The sequence below is a fragment of the Euwallacea similis genome, chromosome 1 (assembly GCF_039881205.1).
Source record: "Euwallacea similis isolate ESF13 chromosome 1, ESF131.1, whole genome shotgun sequence".
Lineage (NCBI taxonomy): Eukaryota > Metazoa > Arthropoda > Insecta > Coleoptera > Curculionidae > Euwallacea > Euwallacea similis.
In genome coordinates, this window is record NC_089609.1 from 5,675,706 (window position 1) to 5,689,283 (window position 13,578).

Genomic DNA, 13,578 nt, shown 5'->3' on the forward strand with positions numbered 1-13,578 from the left:
TTGATTTATGCTTGTTTAAGAACCGTTTTTCGTGAACGCTTTTAGGGATTTTATGAAAATGGAAAAAATTGGCCATCGATACGTGATTCAATACTTTCACTTGAAAGGTCTTAGTCCATCCAACATCAAAACAGAGCCAGATTCTCCTCTGGAGGAACCTGGTCCTTTGTTAACAACTGTAAAATATTGGGTCACAGAGTTTGAATGCGGCCAAAACGAACTCCGCAGTGGTTAACCCAATGAGGTTCTCTCCACTCTAGAATTTATGATGAAAATTTACAAAATTGTATCGGAAGAACGTCGGTTAAAATTGGGTGAGTTAGACATGAAAGGTATTTCAAAAAGTACTGTACATCGCATTTTGACCGAACAATTGGATATGGGAAAGCTGGGCGCAAGATGAGTTCCGCGATTACTCATATTTGAACCAAAAAAGCACCGTGAGGATGTCTCAAGAGAGTGTTTGGCAAAAGTTTCATAGAAATAATAAAGCCGAGTTTTTGCGTTTCATAACCATGGATGAAAGATGGAGTCCAGTATTTCACACATGAGACGAAAAAGCAGTCAAAACAATCGACTCACACAAGAAGGCGCACACCGTTCCATCTGCAGAAGAGGTGATGACATCAGTTTTTTTGGGATGCACTGCAATGCATAACTATCTCCCTAAAGGAAAAACAATAAACAGAGAATATTATACAAATTTATTGCAGCGTTTGAGTGAAAAAAATTTGCAAAAAAGCGACCGAATTTGACGAAAAAGAAAATCTTGCTCCATCAAGACAACGCACCAGTCCACACTTCCGTCATTGCGATGGCCAAAATCAATCAACTTGGCTTTGAATTTTTTCCTCACCTACCCTATTCGCCAGATTTAGTCCCCTCAGTTTACTTTCCATTTCCAAACATGAAAAAATGGCTCGGCGAAAAGAGATTTGCCTGTAACGAAGAGATGGACTCCGAGGTTGATGTCCATTTTGAAACATTCGAAGCTTCCTACTATAAACAAGGTATAACATCCATAGAACACAGCTGCAAGAAGTGTGTTAATTTTAAAGGAGACTACGTTAAGAAATAATGTAATATTTTCCAAAATTTTGTTTCCTTTAAATGTTAGGTCGGGTACTTTTGGGACTATCCTCGTAGGCTATTGCCTAAACCGCATGACAACTCCATCTTCAAATATCGTTAATTGTAAACAGGCTTAGGATTTGTAAAATAACGTCGCGAGTAGAAAAAAGAAAAGAAATGGACAGTTTGTACAGAAAAGTTTTCGAAACGTTAAAAAATTAGTGCAATTGACTGAACTCGGAAAAATGCAGAATATGAGACAATAAAGAGGGTACAAAAATGGCACAGATGTGGAACATAGACCAGTTTCGGGAAGACCGCGTAAGATTAACGGAAACAATTTAAACGCTTTAGTGGCCTTAGGACGATGAAATTCGCGTCTAGGGTTTCGATAATTGGTCAACAGATTTGGAAATCAACGAAAAATAAAAGCATGTCCAGAAACTGTCCGTATGTTACTGAAAAGACAAGACTACATATCAAGGAAACAAAAAAATCCCTGCAGACACCTCTACAACGACAACGAAAAATATGTTTTTGCCAACGTTTTGGAAAAGATAATTTTAGTAATTCTTTTATATCGGACGAAAGTTGTTTCCAGCTTGGCGTAGATCACCTAAAAATCCTATTAAGACAAAATGTTACCGTTCAAATTTCCAAGTTTCTCACTACAATAATGGTTTGGGGAGCAATAACTCAGCGTAGTGCTACACCTCTCTGTATAGTTGATGGCACCGTTAATAGTGCACAGTATTGTGGGATTTTAAATGGTTTTCTTCTTGAAATGGCACACGTTTTATATCCAGAGGAATGGCGTTTTAAGGAGGGCAAGACAAGATGCCGTACTTCTGCCTATACTTAAGCTTGGATGCAAGAACCCCAATTGACGATAATTCTATGACCAGCAACTTGGCCAGATCTCAGTCTCATTAAAAGCGTATGTGGACTAATGAAGAATGGAGTTGAACGAGCAACGCCACAAAATAAAGATTTGATTCCGTCAGTTTTATAGGTCTGGATCACCATCACTGAAACATTATGACGGTGACCTAGTTTCGGGTGTGCCTGGATGATAGTTAAGTGTTTAGAATTAAGTGGAGGTTGTATAAGTAAACCATATTAATTATTTGTTGTAATTTTATAATTCAAATAATAAAAGTATATACCGAATAATTACAATCGAGCTTTCATTTTTCCACATACTTTTTAGACGGACTATACAGGGTGTCGATTTGAAAACGAACCACCCTCGATATTTCAGTGATTATAGAAAATATGTAAATATGCAAAAACACGTCGATTTGGGAATGCCATTATTGGTCCTTTATTCATAGTAGAAAACCTAACTGGTAAGCTCTACTTAAATCTGGTAGAAGATATAATAGATCAATTAATGGCAACGAATTTAGAAAATCAAGTTAACGCGGCTGTTAATAGCGTTTTACAAGAAAATCTTCATTTTCAACAAGATGGAACTCCACCACACTATTTTCTTCCTGTTAGGCAGTGGTTACAAGATAGATTTCCTGGCAAATGGATTAGTCGAAGACAACCAATTGAATGGCCACCGCAATCGTCCGGTTTAACACCTTTGGATCTTTTTCTCTGGAGGCACCCTAAATCTGTTGTTTATAAAACCCGTCCTCAAGATTTGAAAGGATTAAACAGAAAAATTGCAGTTGCGTGCAGGGAAATTCAAGCAGAAGTTTTTGTGAATGTTAGAATGTAGTTTGAAAACAGACTTCATTATTGTTTAGAAAATAATGGACAGAATTTTGAATACTTAAAATATGAAAAAACAAATTTTCTTCAGTGAAATTGATATCAAAGCTTTTTTATGGTTTGGACATGATTTTTCGAAAACGTCTCAATAAGGTAATTGAAAGACCTTTCAAATGAAGAAAAACTCGACCATCCTTCCCATTTAAGATTTTAGTGGTTGTTTCCTCCTCCGCTGGAGGGTTCACGTAATTTAATAGAAAATCAACTTAGAGACTGTCCCCCTTAAAAATAAAATAGATAGGTTTTTTCCTATTTACATATTTTCTATCATCATCGGAATATCGAGGTTGGGTCGTTTTCAAATTAACACACTGTATATTTTCAAGTCATTGAGTTCCCAAATGAGATTCTCTGAGTCGCGATAAGATCAAAATCGGTGAATATAATCAAAAAAGAACACTTGTGAAATTTCTACTTTTTTAGAAAATTTCCAAAATGGGGGCTAGTTGAAATACATATTAGGATACAATATTTCTTGCCACTTTTCACAGTTGACCGTCAATTCTTAGAAATTTCTAAACCAATTTTCAAGGTTTTATGCCTTTCAAAGGACGGAGATACGTATTTTTGCCACTTTTCACACTTTGAGCGTCGTTATCTCGGGAATTCGTGAAGCATTAACCGTGCAAGGCCGCATCAACCGAGTTGTAATATCTCTTTCGGTTCTTCTGGTGCAAGGTTATATTGACTTTATATCAATTTTATGATCTAAGGCAAATGAGAAACGAATCACAGGGAAACTGTCCACATCAGGATGAATTTGCTATATCTCTAAACTCAGCTAAAACAACACCATGGAAAACACTTTCACCAAACAAAGCAGCTGTTGGATGCATATCAATTACCTCAGTTGACAATTCCCCATAAAGGAAAACATTTTGCCACTCCGGCTGGGGTTATAATCCGAAAATCTGGCAAAAGTAACTTCTTTACTGTGGGAAATCGCACCTGCTTTGTACGGCAGCAACCGTCGCTCTCTTTGCTTTACTAATTTAAGCTTTAAAGGTCTGTGTTAGTTTAAGCACCGGAAATCACGCTGTGTATCACACTATTATCCCTTTTATCACGCCATCTTTTATTCCCAGATTATATATTTTAATTATCCCAAGTCGCACTAGACTCGGTTACTATGTGCGCCCTTAAAATTCAAATAGATGGTGCAGTGACGTAATAAAGATGAATTATAATGGCCTCGGATGCCGTATGCAGAACAGGGCACTCGGTGGTGGGCACAATTGCCAAGGTGAACATCGAAATGCACTTAGCAAGACCCGGCTTTCACCTAATGATGGATGGTCGTTTCTGGATTGATTGTTCACCCAGTCGATGTTTATTTGGTTATGAGTGTCGTGTGCAAACACTTTGTAGCCAGATTATCTGTACGGGCTAATAGCGCATGGATTAAACTGCCTGTGCAGTAATGGGAGCCGATTTAGCCGCGTAATTACGCTGCAATCGAAATTTTAAGGCTGAGGGCTGATTAGCTTCCGATTGAGAATGAATTGCGTCCGCTGTTGTCAACGCCATTCTTCTCTCAATATTCCTCCAGCGGAACGCTAAAAATAATCGAACGACTACTTAGGAATAGCTGAGCCATAAATTAGGCCTATTTATGAAGGCTTCGGAGCCCTGGAAATATGGCTATTTCCAGCGTGCATTTTGCAGTATTCGCATAATTCAGCCCCATGAAGAAGGCAGAGGAGGGTGGGGAAGTTGTCAGCCTTAAATTTGTGCTTATGGGGGCAATGTGTCGTTATTTTACACGAGATTAAAATTAATATCGTGGATTTATGGGGCCTCCCAGGAACATTGATACAAATAACGGCGTATTAGCGAATAAAAAAAAATAGAGCGAAGCATTTAAATTGCCTTGCGCCAGAGCTGCTTGTTTTTATTCTACAGGGTGTCGAAGCGATTTTTGTAACATGTGAATCGGGAATAACTCTTACGGTCTTCAATTTCCAGATTCGAAATTGCTTCTAGAGGAAAGGGTGGGGGGAGGGGGGTACGATAAATTCATTAATAATATATGTTTCGAGGTGTCTTCGAGGTACAAAAGGCCGACCAATCTTTTCTAAAGTCGAAAATTGTTTCTAATGAATTGCGATCGTCGAACCAAGACAAATGCGCTTTAACTGATTCCAAGAACGTTATTGCCAATAGACAATCGTCTATTTCCTGGCAAAGGGCACCTGTGCTGAAATCAGCGAACTGTGGTCTCCTTAAACTCCCAAAACAAAGAAAATTAGAAAGCTGTCCTTTTAATCTCACGGACGGTCGGAACGTTAATGTCCTTTTCTTGAATTATTTGGGAGATTGTCATTGTGCTTAGGGGCAGCACAAAAACCTAACTCTAAGATCAGTCACCGTGAGGCAGTTGAAGAAGTAGATCTATGCATTATTTTTATGATTATAGATCAGCTTAATTTTTTCCCAATTCATTTCAATAGTCGCGGCGTATCAGATCTTAACAATGCTCGATGACTTTTAGCCCAAAAAGGGAAAACGAAGGGCACATAATAAGGATTTTCGGTTAAAATTGTTAATTGACCCCCGACACGCTAAGTGGATATTAAGATACCCGTTTAGATAGAGCGAAGCGGCTGCAGCCCGCAGAAAACTTCCAGGTTTCAGCAGGAAGGGCCACACGCCTGTTTTAAAACTCATTAGTCGAAATTATTAGGTGTTAAAGGCATTTTTTTGGGGCACCCGGAAATATACCCTCTGCTGGAGGTTAATTTTTTAGGTCGGTGGGTTTGTTGAAGGTAATATAGGCACTTGTGTAATTTGAGACAGTAGAGGGTATATGTTTAAACATTTTTAGGAAAATGCGAAAATTGGGCGCATAATTAGTCTATGCAAAGTGAAATAAAAAAATTCGCTACAATATGAAATTTCATTCGATTACTTCCTGATGGTACGGTCCCGCAGACCTATATAGATCATCTTTGAGCATTTTCTGAAATTTCTAGGTCCTTCCATTTGGGAGGTACAGAATGAAATGTGGTGAAACGATCACAAACGGGCCCCAAAAGTAAAAAAATTAAATATCTAGCTAAGTATACGAAATACACGAAATCTCCAAACACGTTTTAGGATTTTTTAAGATACCTCGTGACCCACGATGGATGAAAACCCACTTAATATTATTTCAATTTTCACGTCAAAATTTCCAACTCGGATTAACACCCCTTAGACAGCAATCCTCGAGCTACTGGTAAATACGACGAAGGTAGCCCGGACGATGCCCTTTTCGATGCCACCCTGCGTCTCATAGGACGGGAGTTCTTCCCTCCCCGTCACCACTTTCTCATTTGTATACTCGAAATATCAGAACTTTGTTTTTTTTTTCATTTGCGTCTACTAAATTGCGCACCAACCAAAAAGTTTCCCACACAAAGAATATATTTAAAAATGACAAATTTCAACTTTGGCACGCCACTACTCCGGTCTCCTCAACCGACAGACTTCGAAGGGGGCGCAATGGAAAGCCTAGACATTCCTTTTTAAACGACCTTTCGCCCCAAAACAGACTACAAGCAACCGCCTGCTCTCATGACCCCCCCAAATTCCAAAACTAGAGAAAATTCTACAACAACTATGCCGTTTATTTCAAACATGACAAAGGCATGCATACAGGATGTTTCTAAATGTTCTATATAAAACTTTACCGCAGATTCTCGAAGTTGATATATGACGATTTAACCCAACTTGCCTTACTCTGGAAATGGACAGTTTTCGAAATAGATAACTTTTTCTATTTTGTTTTGATATTTGCCGCTTAAAAAAATTAATTCAAACTATTATTGGACCTGTATTCATAACTGAGGCAAATATGACTCACACTTCTTAATAAATTAATTTCAGCCGATCCAACCTCCAACGCACGCCTTTTAGGTCCAGATTTGGCCTCGCTCAGCGTTATTTCAGGCCATTTTTTGTTGTTCAGTAGTGAATTAAAATTCCCACAGAGGCATAATGAAACCGTAACGACAATGGCGCGCCCTTTGTTAAAATTTCCGAATAGCAGCCAGTTTTAACTTAATTTCACAAAAGCCCTAACATCACATCGTTCTGATTTATTAATGGAAGCGAAAGTCGACTTCAATACCCCCCATTTAGGGCGTAGTACGCGCTTATTGCCGGTACATGAACGAATGTTAAAGTATCTTGCCGGGGACATTTTAAAACGAGGGGCAATTTAACTTAAGTTTAACTTAACTTTCGGTCCCTTCCTCCTCGCTTTCTAGAATTATTAAGGCAATTAATTGAAAATGGGGTTAAGTTGCCAAAGGTTGTTCCTAACTTTGTTCACTATACGTTTCAGGTAAAAGTAAAATGTCCCCCGTAAAGGGACCATTACTGTCTGCATCTCGATGCTATTGTATAATAAAGTTATTCTAAAACAATCACTGCATGTGCAGTTCAAATAAGCAGAAGGCAATGAAGATAAATAATCCGCTCATAGGGATTAATTTCCTGTCTGGTAATAATCCCGCAGGGAAACGTTTCAGGACAGGATAAGCTTTCATATAGTGGCGCCTAAATTTGAAATCGAAACTGCAACAATGCCTTCACTGGCTATAAATATATTTCGTCCAGTCTCTGCTTTCCCTTGACCGTCATTACTCCAATGAACGCCGCTGAAATCCCTTGATCAGCCCTCATTTATTCTTGTTATTGTTTTGACAAGTGCAAGCCAGGGGCAGGAGTTCCAGATGCTTTAAAACAACATGGGGCGAAGGGCCAAAGCTCCTGTAAAATCCCTTAATGTTTATACGTTTTAGTTGTGAGTGGGTGTCCAGGGAAAGAAACATAGCCTAATCTGTATAAGATTATAAGTGCAAATCTCAGCTTTCTAACTGAAGAGGGTTCGAAAATATACAAAATCTGGATATATTAAATATCAAATCTGGAAAATTTGTTGATTAATCTACAAAAAGAAAATGTGTGGGCTCCAATAACTTTTTGGCCTCGGGAGCTATCGCCTTATAGTCACTCCAATTCGCCTGCGGTTAGTTTACTGCCTGTTTTTTGCGATTTTGACTGTGTCCTGAAATGAAGATTAATACACAAAAATCCGAAACTTTCCTGAAAATTACGAAAAGGGCAGATACATTAATTTTCCCATTTTCCTACCCTGACCTAACAAAGTTCATTATTGAGACCCTAAGTCGAATCATTTATGTTCCACACAATCAAAATTCAGACAATAATCCGCACATTATCCATCACCGGTGTAAAAACCCTGCTGAAAACGGAATCGACGCTTGCATTCGGCTCCTTATTAGCTGCTTAGGAACAAAAGAATATGGAAGTCTGCCAGGAAAGTGTAAAATAAAGAAAAACCGAGCCAGACAAATTCGTGGCCCATGAAACTTACGAAGGAAATAAATTTCACCGGGAAATTCCTGCTAGGCTTCCTCACGTACTCCACCTCTTAGACCAGGACCTGCTTTAGCGAATCGAGCGGAATTCAGTTTTTAAATTATTCATGATTGACCTTGCCCCCAAACGATCAACGTGGAAACCCGATAAATTTCCAATATAAGCACATTCTTGCGTTTAGATTTATGGATATCTTGGATTTTAAGCAGGGTTCGAAGCGAAAGCCGGCACTGGCAATAAACTCATATTTCCTCAGTAACCATTCTTTTTCGGGTTTTTCGTTATTGCCGCCTCCCGTCCATGGAGCTTTTGTCATGTAAATCTCACTTTTCGTTCTTGCGGCCTCGTTGACTCGTAAATGCGACAACGAGGCCCGAAAATTAATATAACTTGCACAATGGGTGGCAGAAAAAACTCATTTTTTTATGGACTCCTGAAGGATCTGCTATAAAAGAGAAACAATCACCACTTTAATATCCATCAGACCCTCGATTTGAATATTCTTTCCCCACTAGAGGGAATGTGTAGGGAGGGAGAAATAATAATCACTATGCAAGCTGTTATGGCTGGCTGATATCGTCTGGACTCACACCCAGCAGTGTGTTTTCTTAATATTAGAAATTCGCATGTTAAAGGCAAGAAAGAGGGAAAAGGAGAGAGAAGGGATTAGAGAGGCAAAAGCCGTGGTTTGGAAAAGATTAAGTGTGATTAGGTTGGTAATTGAAATTATATTTGCGCACCTAAAGTCCCAAAAAATTCTAAAAATAAAACTTAAACACAGTAAATTATTAAAAAGACATAAATAAGGTTCCGCTTTCCTATCCAAAGCTCTCCAAAGAAATCTCGACAACTTTTTTGCTTTTTTTTCTTTTTGAAATACAAAAAGAGGAAGGAACTAGTGTTTTAATTAAGAGATCCAAGCTTTCGGCTTGAGTAGAGGCACTTAAATGGATTAATTTCTAGAAGGGATTAGGCAAATGGTTTTTTAGTCCAAATTTAGGTTTCGCGGCAATTTACTAATTGCGACTTGAGGTAAGTTGGGAATTTTTCTTAGCTTTGCGTACTGATTTTCTTAAATTTAATTAAAGTAATCTTTATGATACTGGAAAGTGAGTCCTTTCACTGAAAATAAATAATTTCCGACAAATTATTTAATGATCTATTTTTCTTTGGTAAATTTAGAAGAATGTAAACTAAATAGACGAAGTAATTGCAAACTTGCCAACTGCAAACTTGCAAAATAACATGATGCACTCAATCATTATTGGCAAAATCTAATAAAAACAAGAAAAATGGCATAAAAAGTAATAAAAATGAGTTTCCTATTTTCGGTTTCAAAATTTCGAATTAACCGCAAAAGCTTTATATTTGCATCGTTTCGCCATCTATGGAAGAATAAGTTAAATTAACTCCTTGTGAACAAGGTTTCTTTCAAGAATAAGATAAAGATTGTTTTTTAGATGTAAATCTTGATTAAGTTTGAATTTGACTCAGATTTCAAGTATTCATAAAATTTGCAAGATGTAAGGTTTACTACAAAAAATGACCAAAAAATGAGCAATATCGTCCAAATTTCCCCGCCACGAGAAATCAATAACTCTCTTTAATATAGCGCCATCTATTCCCTAAACGTGACAACTACATGACCAATAAGCAGCACGGCACGGGCAATCTGTGAATGTTTCTCGCTAAGCGTCGAGAGTTGTTGAAAGATGGCGCCACCAATATGCCTTATGTTTTAAGTTATTTCATTAACATTATTTATTAATTAATTTGTTTTTAGTTTATTTGACTCAGGTTTATATTAAATTTCTTCAAAATATATAGTTTTTACATGAAAATTTAATATATAATTTAATTTTCTATTATCGTGGCTTACTAGTATTTCTAGCTGTGTCCCATCTAAATCTATCACGCCTCGGTAGCGCAGTAGGCAGCGCGTAAGTCTCATAATCTTAAGGTCGTGAGTTCGATCCTCACCCGGGGCATGCTTTTTTTTTCTTCACTTTTAATATAAATATTTACCAAATTGGATTTTTTTTTACTTTTTAAAATAGGAAATTGTGTGATTTTAAAGTCAAGCTCCTTTGTTTCTAAAATGAGCAAAAATATTTACAGTATATACATCATTTAGAGCAGTGAAAATTTCAGAACCGATTTCCAATGTACTTTGTATTATTGTTTCTCAGTTCACTTTCTCAGTCTCATTGTTTCTTGGAGTTCAGTCTTTTTATTTGTATATCTAACTATAATTTGAAAGACACATTTCTGTTATTATGCGGAATATAATTGATATTAATTCGTCAAATCCACAAACTCATTACAAAGATTTTTCTATAATGTACCTCCGGAAATTACAACTCAAAGATATTTTAAAAACGACAAAAGAGTTGAAGAGGGAACAAAAAGGCCTTAGCCTGAAAGAATTAGAAAGAATGTCTCTTTGGTACGTTTTAATAATAGGCAACGTCAATTAAACTGAAGAATGGAGACATTGGCTTTTCCATTAAATCAACTCAATTCGATTGCCGCCTTTGTGCTTCCCTATAGAAACCAAACTTTCAATTAATCTTGATAGAATTTTCCTTTTCAATTTTTCGAGGCAATGAAAATTCCGTGTTCTAAAACAATTTTTTGACTATACATTTTTTATAGGGAGTAAATATCCCCCCCCTCAAATCGAGATTCGTTTAGAAAATAATTCATTCTTCCCCTGCCAAATTAAGTAGAACCGAATCGTTTACATGAGATTTTTCTCCCAAATCCCCGTGCCAGTTTCACTGAACACTGTGCATTTCCCTTCTAATATTCCCTCGGGGAGGGCGAAACGGCATATTATTTGGCTCGTAATGGATTCCCGTTGGCCAATTTGCATTTTACAATAATGTTATTGTCCTCATTTACATCGGCCGGATTATTTACGACCCGGCCCTGGATTTTCACTCGGGACAGTTGTCGCTATGATTGTTTCGTGTTGTCAATCAGGAGCGCATCGTTTCCTGCCGTCAATGATAATAATTCATGGAAATAAAAAATCGAACAGATCCACCACTATTTCTCACCCCCCTTGAAAGTTATGACGCGCTAAAAGCTCGCTATCTTCGAATCTATTCTCGACTCGTAAATACGTTCGCGCCACATTCATCTTCGGTACACTTTAAAAAATATGATGAATCGCCCTTCCTGCCACTATTTAGGATGTTTTCGGGATACTGGAAAGTGTTTCGGTTGAAATGTAAATTACCAAGAAATGTGTTTGTAATTAATTTGCCTTCTAGATTTAAGAGTTTGATATGAGTTTCGCTGCTTTCGTATCACGTTACGGTAGATCCTCCCTGAGCTAACCGTAGTGGCCATAACCAAATACAAATAATCGAGTTGAGTCCCCCATTTTCGAATTAAATCGCTGATTGGTAATTAAATTACCGATAAGAGGGGCAGATGGTCGATTATGTAGGAGTTGTCATCCGTGAGTGGTATCGAGAATTAGAATTCTGAAGACTCAAAGTACACAAAGAAGTGAAAATTTGATGATTCGGGCCTTTTTAGCTTGGTTCAGCATAAAACAAATTTTCTGTAAATTCATCGTCAATAACGCAAAAATTCAAAATCAGCCGATTATCTCATTAGAGACTAATTATTATTTCAATTTACTTAACCCGCATAAATATCCATACATTTGCAGGCAGCACCTCCCCAGGGCCCGAGTTTTCCATTACCATAATCTCCCTATATTAATTAGCAAAAGACGTTATCTCGGAGGCGTTATCTCTTCTATGTGCAATTCCACCCCTATAGTTATCATACTGTGACGAAATTTAGTTACGTCGTATATTTACTACTGAGCTAGATCCGCTCTAGCACGAGGGTTCTGAGGCTGAAAACTTAATTTCCCATTTTAAGTTATCCTGTGGAAAGAATCGTTCTTAAAAGTCCGCCACTGGCTGAAATCCAATAGAACTCGAACCAGCTAATCCAACAAGCCCAACTAATTACTAAAACTGAGACTGTGTCAATAGGAGAGACCTGCCCCGAATACGGGCAACCTCCAAATGCAACTTCTTTTGTGGAAGTTTTTCGTTCAAGTGCCGGTAAAAAATGTTTATTTCACCCTGTTTCAGCTGGGAGTCGAGAACAAACCACTTCAACGTTATAATGTTTTCGACTTCTTTGTATTCGAGGGGGCACAAAGAGTTGTCTGTGTATGTATGGGAGTAATGGAGTTGTGTTTCGGAGTTGCTCCTCGAGTTAGGTGGCCGTAAGTAATTCGACGTGAGCCGTATTTTTACTTGGGCGGAGACACAGACATTTTTCTGGGAAGTTTGGTTTGCATCAAAAACCCCTAGGGAGTTAAAAACTAAAATGAAATGTATTTGACCCAAACGGGTAGGAGTTTGTATAATTCTTCGAGCGGCAGCAAATAAAGCCCAGTTAAAACGTAATAAAAGGAAGATTTAAAACTAGCTACTTCCATAGTGGAGGCATAAATAATCCTTCTCACGCTCAGTTTTAGGATCTTTTTAAACTTAAAATCGAGAACTAAAAACTGAATTCAGTGCTGCTAATAAAGAAGTCAACAAAGTCCTATAATATACACTTGGAGAGGAACTTAACAGTAATGCTAATTTCTGTAAAAGTTCTGGGAGAGGAATTAAGGGAATGATGGTGAGGGTTGGTTTAGGTTATTATAGAGCTCAACCAAACTAAAAAATACGCGTCTGATAAATTGAAGAAATCGGAAAGTTCATTTCAGGCTGTGATAACCATCTATGGCGTGTTATTTGCTTAAATTATGAGTTCAATTTGATTATTTACGCAAAAATTCTGGGAAGCAGTTCTAGACCATCACTGAGCTTATACAGGGTGTTTATACAAACTGTTAAAATTACGCAATAAAATGGAATTGGTCTTCAGCGACCGATAGTTCCTATCGATTTGTTGCTTTTATGGGGCATCGATCTCTGGGGTCCTATACGTTATCCGTTATCTATACTGACCTACACCTAGTCCACCGACTCGTTACTTTTTTTCGGGTCGGACCTATTCCTTATTCTCGTTTAAACCAGAACGAATGGTCCAGTCGCAAAAAGTTGAATTCATTTACTTATAATAGCTTTGCTCAACAGATTTACCTACGTTTGATTTATCTTTAAATTGATCGCTGTTCCGTGCGGTATCGGTCGCCCGAAGCGAGAGCCAAACTTTAGCTCCCCACTAATATAGATGGACATCTGTGAGTAATATTTCGTCTGCATTTCCAAGGAGATGTCTTAAATATCACATAATGAGAAATTGTGTATCGGTCTCCGGCGACCGATATTGCATCTGTTTGTAACG

At 37.8% G+C, this 13,578-nt stretch overlaps 1 protein-coding gene and 1 non-coding gene across 3 annotated transcripts in view; both read left to right on the forward strand.

Moving 5' to 3' along the window:
* LOC136413871 (uncharacterized) overlaps positions 1-13,578 on the forward strand; it is a 224,139-nt gene that overhangs the window by 73,422 nt on the left and 137,139 nt on the right. The gene's annotated exons all lie outside the window — the stretch shown is intronic.
* Positions 10,157-10,229, forward strand: TRNAM-CAU (transfer RNA methionine (anticodon CAU)). Its single transcript has one exon. It is a non-coding gene; the product is annotated as a tRNA-Met (tRNA).